The 12,337-nt window shown below is 42.7% G+C and overlaps 1 long non-coding RNA gene across 1 annotated transcript; it reads left to right on the top strand.

Annotated features, from left to right (window-relative positions):
* Nucleotides 1-10,960: 10,960 nt before the first annotated feature.
* LOC146007340 (uncharacterized) lies at nucleotides 10,961-11,684 on the top strand. Its single transcript, XR_014444330.1, has 2 exons — nucleotides 10,961-11,144; nucleotides 11,575-11,684. It is a non-coding gene; the product is annotated as an uncharacterized LOC146007340 (long non-coding RNA).
* Nucleotides 11,685-12,337: the final 653 nt, after the last annotated feature.

Below are 12,337 nucleotides of genomic sequence, written 5' to 3'. Positions count from 1 at the left end.
AAGGGGTTAGTGCATCTGTGGATGAGCATTATTCAGACGCAAAGGATGAGGTTGTTGCAGGTCCATCAGGCATAGGATCAACAGGTGCGAGTATTAGAAAACAACCACGTCCATGCATCACAACACAATGGATAATGTTGTTTCTGGTCCATTAGGCGTAGCTTCATCAGGTGTTGGTGGGAAAAACACTACAGGCATATCCACGAGGTCAAAGCGCGCGAGTAAAGCAGCAGAATTAAAATATAACGCATTGCTAGGATCGGTTTGGAGGGAAGCCGCTTACATGAACCATATTTCTACAGGACTGTTGATACAACTAACAGAAATAATGCGTAGCGGCAAATACAACCAGAGTGCGCTTAAGTTTATTAATCGCTATATGGAACTCGCAATAGAACGGATAAGTCTAGTTAGGGATACAAGTGATTTTCTAGCGGCCAACACATTTGGTAAAAAAAAAAAGAAATGACTAGTCATGATAGGGCGTGGTTTGAACCGCTTTGTAATGCGTAGATCATAGCGTAAATTTTACAACATCAGATTTGCCCTGACCTGTACATCGTGGCACGTCATTTACATGTTGGCTTGCCCTTGTGGTCTCCATGTGGGCAAGACATGTCATTTCAAAGTGCGAATGGCTAATCACATCCATAAGGGCAGCACTGAATACGGGAGTCAGTGAGCAAGCAGTGGCAAGGCATTTTGCTGTGGCATGACACAACATGGCAAATTTAAGATATAGGATGATCGATCACGTCCCGGCAACCAACAGGGGCGGTGATCGGGACAAGGAACTTGTGACTTCAGTGTAAATGGATCTATACTCTCAATACATTAAGTCCCCATGGGTTAAATGAGGTGTTGAATTTGGGGTGTTTTTTGTAAAACAGCAGACACCTCAACAAAATCATGGATATAAATGATGGTAGAAGTAGGGAAAGACTCCCCCAATGTAAGAGGAATAGAGTCATATGAAGCATAAGATACTGTTTTTGTTTATACTTTATATAAAAATAATTAAATAGAACCTAACACGTAGGCTTTTAATTAATGTTGTCACCAGTGGTTTTGGGTCGAGTTTCTGATTGTCTCTCTGCCATCTCATCTTGGATGTCTTGTCGCCAACTCAAACTCAATATTTCCAAAACGGAATTACTTAAATTCCCGCCAACTAAGAACAGTTACCATCCTGACATCTCCATCGCTGTTGACAACTCAATAATCTACCCTACCCCACAAGCTCGTTGCTTAGGGGTCATCCTCGACTCTGAACTGTCCTTTCTTCCCCACATTCAATCTGTCTCCAAATCATGTTACATGCATCTAAAAAACATATCCAAAATATGACCCTATCTCACACAAGACACTACCAAATCTCTTATCCATGCACTCATTATATCCCGCATTGATTATTGCAATAGTCTCCTAACTGGTCTTCCCAAGAACAGCCTCTCACCACTGCAATCAATTTTAAATACTGCTGCTAGGCTGATCTTCCTTGCAAGATGCTTATCGTCTGCTGATCCGCTCTGCCAGTTCCTCCACTGGTTGCCTGTATATTACCGTATTCAATATAAAACACTTCTACTTGCTTATAAAGCTATTAACCATACTGCACCAGCATATATCTCTGCACTTATCACAAAATATCTCCCATCTCGACCACTATGCTCTACACAAGATCTGTGTCTCTCTTCTGCATGGATCACTAGCTCCCATTCACTATTACAGAACTTTTATCGGGCTGCTCCCATCCTATGGAATGCCCTTCCACGCACATTAAGACTCTCCGCCAGTCTCCAAACTTTCAAGCGTTCCCTGAAAACTCACCTCTTCAGGCAAGCCTATCATATTTAAGTTCTACATGCATAACCCTCCGAGGCACTTATGTATTATATAGCTTCCCTTCTGGACTTGTAACTGCTATGCTATTACTGGTGCCTGTCCTTATGTTTCCCCCCTATATCCCTATAGATTGTTTGATATTTTATCTGTTTCAAGTGTTTTATAGATGTGCCAGTGCTTGCGGCGTCCCTGTCTGTATTCTGATACTGGCATGACGTCACCTCCGCCGGAAGTACCGCTGAGACGCAGAGGTGCCGGGGAGGCAACGGACAGGAGATGCCTGAGCCTTATGGAGTTGTGAGTATATATTGCACAGTTGTACACAATGTTTTTTATAAGTCCTGAAGATGGGCTGAAATGTTTTCACTTATTTAAAAGCCCTGGAGTGACGCTTTCTATGCATTGGTGTACACACACACAGACATACAGACATACAGACATACAGACATACAGACATACAGACATATATATATATATACATATATACATATATACATACATATATATATATATATATATATACATATATAAATACATACATATATATATATACATATATACATACATACATATATATATATATATATATATATATATATATATATATATATACATACATACATATATACATACACACACATACACACACATACATACATACACACACACACACACACAATTGCGCTTGTAAATATCTGTCATGTTTATATTCAAAATAAAAAGGCATTTCTATATGGAATTTAAATTCATAAAAATTAGTTCTGTATCATCCAAAGAAAACTATGCATTAAATAATAAATTAAGTGAATTTTAACAGCCGTTGGACACACCCACCTATAAATAATCGACACCTGTTCTTATTGTTATTTGTGCGCCCGATCTAGTGACTCCTTCTCTGTTTCCCTTTGTGGGTCGGGAGACTGTGTGTTTAAATACATCACACATATCTCGTGAGACACATTGGTGGACTGATTAGGAACATTATTGTGTTTCATTACTAAACACACACATATATGCTGCAGTTTGCACACACTTTTACACTGCAAATAATGAACACAGCTTCATATGACTAATACTAATACACATGTCACTTCTGCATGTATCAATTAATCCAGACATTTTGGGGGCAAAAATAACATTTATTAAATGAACATAGAAAATATTTTCAAAACCATCACAAAATAAATGGTACCATAACAGGACTAAAAGTAAATAATATATAATAAATAGCCACAGCAGAATCATTAGGAACACATCAGGTGGCTTCACAACAAAAGTAGAGCACCAACACTTCAAGTACAGCACACAGTAATGGTAGCCGAAACAGGGCAACAGGGGAACCAAACATGACATTTGAACCGCGGGCAAATGTGGTGACCCTCGGCACGGATTTTGACACAGGATGCTGACACACACAGCTCAATGGAAGATTTGGGAAGACATAACGGTGGAGATTAATGGGGACACAAGTTCATTTGCGGGCACGTTTGCCCCTGGCAGGCTCCTTGCCACGTGCAGCAGCTCTTCGGCCTCGCCCACGGCCACAGTCAGATGGTGTGTCACGTGGAGCACATGCTGGGGAGGGGGTGGATCTTCTTCCCCCTCTGGCAGCAGGGAGTGATGATGGTGGTAATGCACCAGAAACGGGAGACATTAGGACCCTATTGGTGGTAACTAGCTCCACCATAAGTTCATTATGGCGGAGGAGGAGTTCATTTTGCCGCAGGGCTTGATCAGCCAGCACCTGCAGGCTAGCAGCAATAGCCTGCATGCTCGCAGCAATACTCTGCTGGCTGGTGGTCAAACCCTGCAGCACCTCCTCGGCCCTACGCACCCGCTCTGATGCCGAGTCTCCCTGCTGCACAATACTTTCAAGCACATGCCCCCACGTGGACAATTCAGCCGCGGACATTGCCGGCTGCTGCTGCACGGGCCTGCTACTGGGGCCAGGTGGCACAGACTCCACAACCTCCTCAAGAGATTCTTGACCAAGCGGTGGGGATGCTGTTGAACGAGAAATTACCAATTACCACACATTCCATGCAAAATTCAAAACATCTACTTATGGCCTGGCAAATAATTACCTTCAAGCGTAGAAGCCATCACTTCCGCTGGGGACTCGCTGTCTATGGTGCTCACCCCCCGGACCTCCTCCACTGCTATGCAGCACTGTGCCATCTCTTCCAGGGGGGTGAGCTTCAGCTTGCCAGGCATGGGGAAAGCCCCAGAGGTGTGGCTGTGTTCCCACCGCTGGGTCAATTTCTTCTTGAGGTTCCCTTTGAAGTCGTGCCACCTGCAATCAAAGTGTACATATTAAAACATGTCACTCCTCATGTTTGCTGTAGCACCCATTGCAATCTGAAACATAATACAACATGTGCCTCCTGACACCAAACTTAGATTATATTAATTTTGAAAAACAACCCTTAGAAGATACAACCACAGTCACCCTACAATAACTATCAAATCAATATCATGGCAAACATGTCTGTGCCTCCAAGCAACGTGACCACCCATTGACCAACTCCATCTAATATTGAATGTAAACATTACTGGACTTGTACTGCTCAAATGTAACACACATGTACTTGCCTCTTCTTAACGTGCTCCGCCTCACGAACTTGTGGAGCCACCGCATTAATCTCCGCCGTTATCTCCTCCCAGATCTTCCATCTCCTTGTGTGTGTCAACTTTACCGCTGGGCACTCTATCAAATCACGTGCCTGGGTCACCAGGATGTCAAGCTCCTGCGGTTCATATGCCATGTTTCTTGTGGTTGGTTCCTCTGTTGCCCGACTGCGGCCACGGGCACGACCACTGGCACCGCCACTGCCACGGCCACCGGTTGCGGTACTTGAAGTGCTGGCCTGGCTACTCTGTTGGGAAGCCACCTGCTGTGTTCCCAATGATTCTGCTGATGCTGAGGATGGGCCAGCTGCTGATTGGCCTGATGTTGATGGCCCATCTGGCTGCTCTGGGTTGAGGGGGACATAGGTGGTGTTGGACTCCATGCGGGACAAGAGGTTCTGCACCACCTGTTCTTCCTCTGACTCTGAGCCAGCCATGTTTGCAACAACTGTTTGCCTTTCTAGGACCACTTTAAATACTATTTCTGTAATTGGCGTTAATCAGCTGCAACCTGCGTTCCGTACGGCCGCGTTCCGTACGGCAGCGTCAACCGTGCGGCGCATACGGCACGCCCCTTGGTGTGGATAAATATTTCACAAAAACCTGGCAAACTGAGTAAGTCTGATTTAGTAGCTAAATGCAGATTTGAACACCAAAGACCAAATAAAACGGAGGTCACACATGAAATGTATATTTGAATGTACATCTGTACTGTGCACTTGTTTGGTATGTAGTACAACTGACACTACCCATTCCATATGTAAATCCAGTCCACCACTTAGCCACAAGTAATCAGTGCTAGCATCCAAATCACATGTGAAAGCACTCCAAATTCAGGCTGGATGCTAGCTACTTTTCATTCCACCTCTGTAGTATGGGCCAGTAGAAGGTAAGTGTACACATGGCAGCATGGCCTAATTTTGGCAAAAGGTCTGCCACTATTTGCTATGTTTCTGCTGCATAGCTTTCATTATAAAATAGCTGTTTAGTACCTTGTTGAGTTATGTGTAAGTGTCTAGTGATGCAGACTATTTCACCTGTTGCTTATACCCATGTTTGGTGAATGTTAGAGATTATATATAATGTGTTTCCATCTTATTTTACACTGTCTGTTTAGGATGGGTGTGCGATGCAATGGGTTAGCCGTCTGTTCGGGCGCATACACGCTGTTAGTGTAAAAATGAACAATAAAGTTAATACCAAATATCACTCTGATCAACCAATGACAGGACATGATGGTTTGATTTGTGCCATTGCTAAGATGGCGGCCTATGGCAGAGCAGCCCCTTTTTCCCCTGCAGAGCTAAGGACACTGGTCGCCGTTATGGAGACCAGGCTGGGCCGTGCAGGGCCATTCATTACTAACAGGCAGAAACGTAATGCCTATGCGGTGGCCCGCCGGCGCATATACGCCCGTACGCAGGTGCGGCGGACCATCGCACAGCTGGAGCGGCGGTGGTCCGACTTGAGACGACGCCAGCCGGATTTGCTCCAGCAAATCAGGGCCAGCATAGCGAGATGTGAGTGTTTATACATGAAATGGCCATTTGTACATGATTGCTTACATGACCTTATTTAAGGCAATAAGGCCACCAGCCTGATCATGAGTGAAACATGGCATACTGTTAGCAGGAACGCATTTAGAACAAGTAGATGCTGTAAGATTTGCAAGAAGAACGTTTAATGATGAACATATAACTTGGATGACATGCTGCACTCTGGACTTGCTGCATCACCAGCTACTGCATAAAGATCAGTGAGAGAGAAACAGGAAGTACCTGAAAAACTTTATCAACAACTATCAGATATACACTGACAATATCTATCTATAAGCACAGTTGAGAACAGTGGTTGCTATAATAAACATACAGAAGTCCAACACCCCCACTCAACTACTGCTTCTCAAACAAGTCCCATTCTAGATCTGATATCCTCAAACTTTGGCCTTGGTACTGGCTTTGTCATAATATCAGCTAACATATTGTCAGTCTCACAATATTCAAGAAGAATTACATTTTGCTCCACTAGATCACGTAGAAAATGATGCTTCACATCAACATGTTTGGTTCTAGCATTTATCTTTTCACTGTTTGCAGGTTTTATACATCCCTGATTGTCCTCAAACAATACCGTTGGTTTTGCTACTGACTCTCCAAAATCCTGTAGTAACTGACGTAACCAAACAACTTCTTGACTGGCATAAGCTGCTGAGATGTATTCCGCTTCTGTTGATAAGGCAACTGACATTTGCTTTTTGCTGGACCATGATATTAGGCTGTCTCCAACCTTGAATAGTTAGCCACTTGTTGACTTACAATCCTTGTAATCACCTGCCCAATCTGAATCCACATATCCTGTCAATCAAGATTTCCTTTTTCTGACAATGTCAGGTTCAAGTCCTGTGTGTGTTTAAGGTACTGCATGACTCTCTTGATTGCATTCCAATCTCTTTGACGAGGTTTACTCACACGCCTACAAAGATGAGACATGGCAACTGAAATATCTGGCCTTGTAGTGGTTGCCACATATATAAGTGCCCCCACTGCCTGTCTGTATTGTTCATTATTGGGCAAGAGATCATCTTCTCCTTCCAGTTTGAGATTATCTGCGTCCATTGGCGTAGTCACACCTTTAGCCTCTGACATTTTAAACTGATTGAGAATTTTAGTAATTTTAGCAGATTGATTAAGCAGAACACTTCCATCTTCTTTCCGCTGTATCTGAATTCCTAGATAGTATGTCACCTCTCCCAGATCTTTAGTTTCAAAGTGTGAATTCAGAACTTCACTTAACTTTTTGATTTCTTCATTTTCTTCATGGGCAATAATCAAATCATCCACATACAAGAGTAGATACATCCACTTCCCATCTTCAAACTTGGAGTATAGGCATGAGTCTGCCTTACTTCTTGTGAACATTTCGTTTAGTAAAACTTCATTTATTTTACTGTTCCATGCTCTAGCTGATTGTTTGAGACCATAGAGAGATTTTTGTAATTTGCAGACAAGATGCTCTTTGCCCTCTACTATATAACCTTCAGGCTGAGCCATGTACAATTCTTCTTCAATATCACCATTGAGAAAAGCAGTTTTAATGTCAAAATACCTTACTTCCATATTTCTTAAAGCAGCTATGGCCATCAAGGTTCTGAAAGTACTCTGTTTCGCAACTGGTGCAAAAGTTGCATCATAATCTTCACCATATTTTTGAGTATAGCCCTTTGCTACTAATCTTGCTTTAAATCTGTGGACTTTACCTTCAGAGTCATATTTGGTTTTAAAAACCCATTTACATCCAACTGCATGTTTTCCTACAGGTAACTCTGTAAGTTCCCATGTCTGGAGCTGTTTAAAAGATTCCATTTCTTCATCAGCTGCTTTAATCCATTTTTCCTTTTTATTAGTGGGCAGTTTTTGCATGTCTTTCCAGGATTCTGGTTCAGGTTCTGGTGCTGTTCGTGCAAGATAAGATAGTCGCTTTGGTGGAATATTCTTATTACACCTTGTAGAGGTAGAGGTAGAGGTAATCTTTCCTCTTCAGCAGTAACAGGATCACTTATAGCAACTTCAATATTATTTTCTTCTACTGACGGTGGTTGTTCTTCAAGCTGCACTGCCTGTGTAATTTCTTCAAATGTAAGATACACTGAGTTTATCAATTATAACGCTTCTACTTATTGTCACCTGGTTGGTTTCTTTATGTAGAATTCTGTATCCCTTTTGAGACTCACTGTAACCTACGAGCACTCCTTCCTCTGCTCGAGCATCCCATTTTGAGCGCTTTTCCTTTGGAACATGTACAAATGCTTTACTTCCAAATATTTTAATATGATGCAGGTCAGGCTTCTTTCCATTCCATAGTTCATATGGAGTCTTTTCAGTTGTTTTACCTAATAAACGATTTTGGAGATAACAGGCTGTCATGATTGCTTCTCCCCAGTAAGTTGCTGGCAAATCTGCATCAAAGAGCATGCTCCGCCCACTTTCACATAGTGTCCGATTCATTCTTTCAGCGACACCATTTTGCTCTGGATTATACGGTACCGTAGTCTGGAATGTAACTCCATGTCTTTTCAGAATGGTTTGTGTTTTGCCACTCTTGTATTCTGTGCTATTATCTGCACGCATTATTTTTGGAAATCTTCCGAACTTGTTGTTTACTTCGGCAAGATATTCTTCAAGTTTTTCTGAGACTTCATCCTTACTTTGCAGCAGGTAAAGAGTTGTGAATTTGGAGTAATCATCAATGAATGTAAGAAAATATCTTTTCTGTCCTGGGGTCATATTTTTCATTGGTCCACATACATCTGTGTGAATTATATCCAGACAATTTTCAGCTCTACTATTACTTGCTTTTGGAAAAGGTTTTCTTGTCATTTTACCTTTTAGGCAGCTGGTACACTTCATCATTTGTGTGCAAGGATCAATTTTGATACCATTTGCATGCTGTTCTTGGGCTAGTTTTCTTATTGCTGCTGGATTTCTGTGCCCTAGACGACGGTGCCATACATGGATGCAGTTAACATGCTCCTGCTTAGCGGTATTAACAACTTCTCTGCACTTTAACTGATATAGCTCATCTTTGATAGTTCCTTCTGCAAGAATGTGGCTTCCATTTGTAATAATACACTTGTCACCTTTAAATGTCACAATATGTCCTTGCTTGGCGAGCTTTTTCACTGATAGCAGGTTAGTGTCAAGATTGGGCACATACAGTACATTCTTCATAAATATTTTTCTGGTAAATGTTGGAGAGACTGGACAGTAAAGATAACCTTCCCCTATTCCTCCTGAAACCATGTATTGTCCGTTAGCTGTAGCTATTCTTTCTGAATTACTTTGGTCCAACTGAGTAAAGAAATTTTTATCATTAGGTCATATGACTTGTAGCTCCTGAGTCAATGCAAAACGCATTTATCACTGATGTACCGCTGTTACTATGAAAGGCAAATTCAGCATTAGAAGTGTTTCCTGGCTCTTTTATAGCACGTTTTGCTTCTTGCTTAGCATCTTGTTTCTTTAACTGATCCATTCTGGCTTTCCAAACTCTACAATCTGCCTTTAAGTGAACGGGTCTCTTGCATACAAAACATTCACGTGTTTCATGTCTCTGAGTGGATTTCTGAAAACAGTTCTGCACCTTTAATGCCGATTCGGCTAAGGATCCTTCATCCTTATTTGTGCTCTCAGTCTTGCGCTTATATTCATCCACAAGTTTGCCTTTCACATACTCTAATGTAAGTTCATCGTCTGGTCTGGCATCTAGCGCAGTTACAAGTGTCTCATAACTATCTGGGAGACCACTGAGTAGCAGGGCTGCTATATGAAAGTCTTTATTTCTTCTCCTATGCAACGCAGACGCTCTACCATTTCTAGAGTACATCTTATATAATCCTGCATGTCCTGGCCTTTAAGCAGTTTAGACTGATACAGCTTTCTGATTAAATATAGCTTATTGCTTAAATTTGCTCTCTCGTGCACTTTCTGCAGCACATCCCACATATCTTTTGCACTGTCACAGTTACATATATGCACGATCTGATCATCATCTATACTGAGAGAGATTGTACTCTGGGCTTTCTGATCTCTCTCAGTCCATTCCTCTGTGACTGGGTTAGGTTTAGGTTCTTGTATGCATTTCCACGTACCTTCTCTTATAAGCAGCATCTTTACTTTGAATTTCCATGTCTGGTAATTCTGGTTAGTCAGATTCATCACTGTGAATTTGGCTGAGGCACTGTTAACGGCAGCCATGTCTCTTCTGGGTTCCGCCTTTCTGTTTGAGTACTTTTAACTCTTGTTACTTCTCTTTCTGCAGTCCTGGGCCCATAACCTGTTAGCAGGAACGCATTTAGAACATGTAGATGCTGTAAGATTTGCAAGAAGAACATTTAATGATGAACATATAACTTGGATGACATGCTGCACTCTGGACTTGCTGCATCACCAGCTACTGCATAAAGATCAGTGAGAGAGAAACAGGAAGTACCTGAAAAACTTTATCAACAACTATCAGACATACACTGACAATATCTATCTATAAGCACAGTTGAGAACAGTGGTTGCTATAATAAACATACAGAAGTCTAACACATACACTATATGTGTGCTACTTCCTGGTTGACACCATGTAATGGTGATAAAATATGTCATTGAGTAGGATTAATGTTTGTGATGCTTACAATGGCCCAAATGTCACAGCATACCTGCCATGTTACAGGCTGTGTTTTGTAAAGGCCACAAAGGAGCTGTTTGCCTGTACAATTATCTGTACTTATAACCTTTGCATTTATAGCTTGATAAGGCTTAATACAAATGACCCCTAATCAGCACTTTTTTGTTTTTTCCCAAACACAGCACGGGATCGAGCAAGACAGGCCCGGGATCGAGCAAGACAGGCCCGGGATCGAGCAAGACAGGCCCGGGAGGAGCCAGAGGTGGGCCAGGAGGAGGTTGGCCAACCAAGGGCCCAGGAGGTGCCTCAGGAGGAAGGGATGGCGGAGGAGGTGGCACACGAAGTGGAGGAGGAGGAGGAGGATGGGTGGGCGGTGGAGGCGCTGGCAACAGAGGAGGAGGTGCCACCAGTGAAGGAGGTGCCAGCAGTGGAGGCCCCTCATGAAGAGGAAGAGGACGATTTTGAGGCCTGTGAGGTCGTCCAGGCGCCAGAAATTGGTATGTATACATAAGGATTAATTTTTCCTTTTGTCATCTACTATTTGCTATGTAGCACTGGTGATTCAATTGTGTTTTTCAATACTATAAAGTGATTAAACAAACTGGGTAGCAACAGACACACGTAGGGGTTAGATAGGGTGGGCAAACCATCCCTTTCATCCAGGACACATATTAATGACACAGGTTGTGGGGATGGCTTTCAGGTCGATTTTAAGTGTCAATGAACCAGTGTAGTTAATCTGTATCCTGGAAGAAAGGGATGACGTGCTCATGTAAGGGTTGCATATACATATATACATACATACATATATACATATACACACACACCTGTCACGGTGCATGTTTAAAATGTAGGTTTGACTATGTTAAATGTATGCATGAATATCATTATTCATTATTCATTTTTCTATTTGTATTTCCTCCACAGATGAGCCTGCCCAAGCAGAGGAGGGTCGCCGTGGGGCCCTCCTAAGAATTCGAGGCCTGATGCGGCAGATGTTGTCCGAAATGGACCGCCTCATTGATGCGGAAAATTAATTTATGCCCCTTTTTTTTTTCATTTTTATAATAATAGTTATTTAAAGTTCTAAGTTGTCAGTGTTTTTTTCTAACATGCAAAAGTATATGTGTAACTTGTTTAAAATCTTTTAAATAAGCAAAATGTAAATAGTGTATATAGATGTACTAGGTGATTCATCGCGCCCTACGGGCGCTCTTCACACCGTCGTAAGGGGCTGCGCCCCCTTAATTTGTGAACGTTTGTATATGAGAAATATGGTTAGAATTGTATGAAAGATGCCCTGTATTGCAACTTAGGTGTCCGGAATCGCGGGAGGGGGGGTCGCGGAGGGTGCCGCGAATTGCAGGAGGGGGGGTCGCGGGGGGTGCCGCGAATTGCAGGAGGGGGGGTTGTGGGGGGGTGGATGCTGCGAATCGCAGGAGGGGAGGGATTGCAGAGAATTGCGGGAGGGGGGTTACGGGGGCGGGGGTTGTGGCGAATCATGGTAGGGGGGGTCGCGGGGGGTGTGCCGTGAATCACGGGAGGGGGGGTTGCGGGGGGGTGGGGGGGTGTGACGCGAATCGCCACAAGAAAAAATCAACACAGAAAGGTCAACACATGTAAATGTTGACATAAGTGTGGCACTTCATTGGTGTCCATGTCGACACATGAGAATGAATATGAAAACATT

Source organism: Crinia signifera, chromosome 6, assembly GCF_055691185.1.
Source record: "Crinia signifera chromosome 6, ASM5569118v1, whole genome shotgun sequence".
Taxonomy (NCBI): domain Eukaryota; kingdom Metazoa; phylum Chordata; class Amphibia; order Anura; family Myobatrachidae; genus Crinia; species Crinia signifera.
The sequence above is the reverse complement of the archived record's forward strand: the minus strand, read 5'-3'. Positions and strand labels throughout refer to the sequence as shown.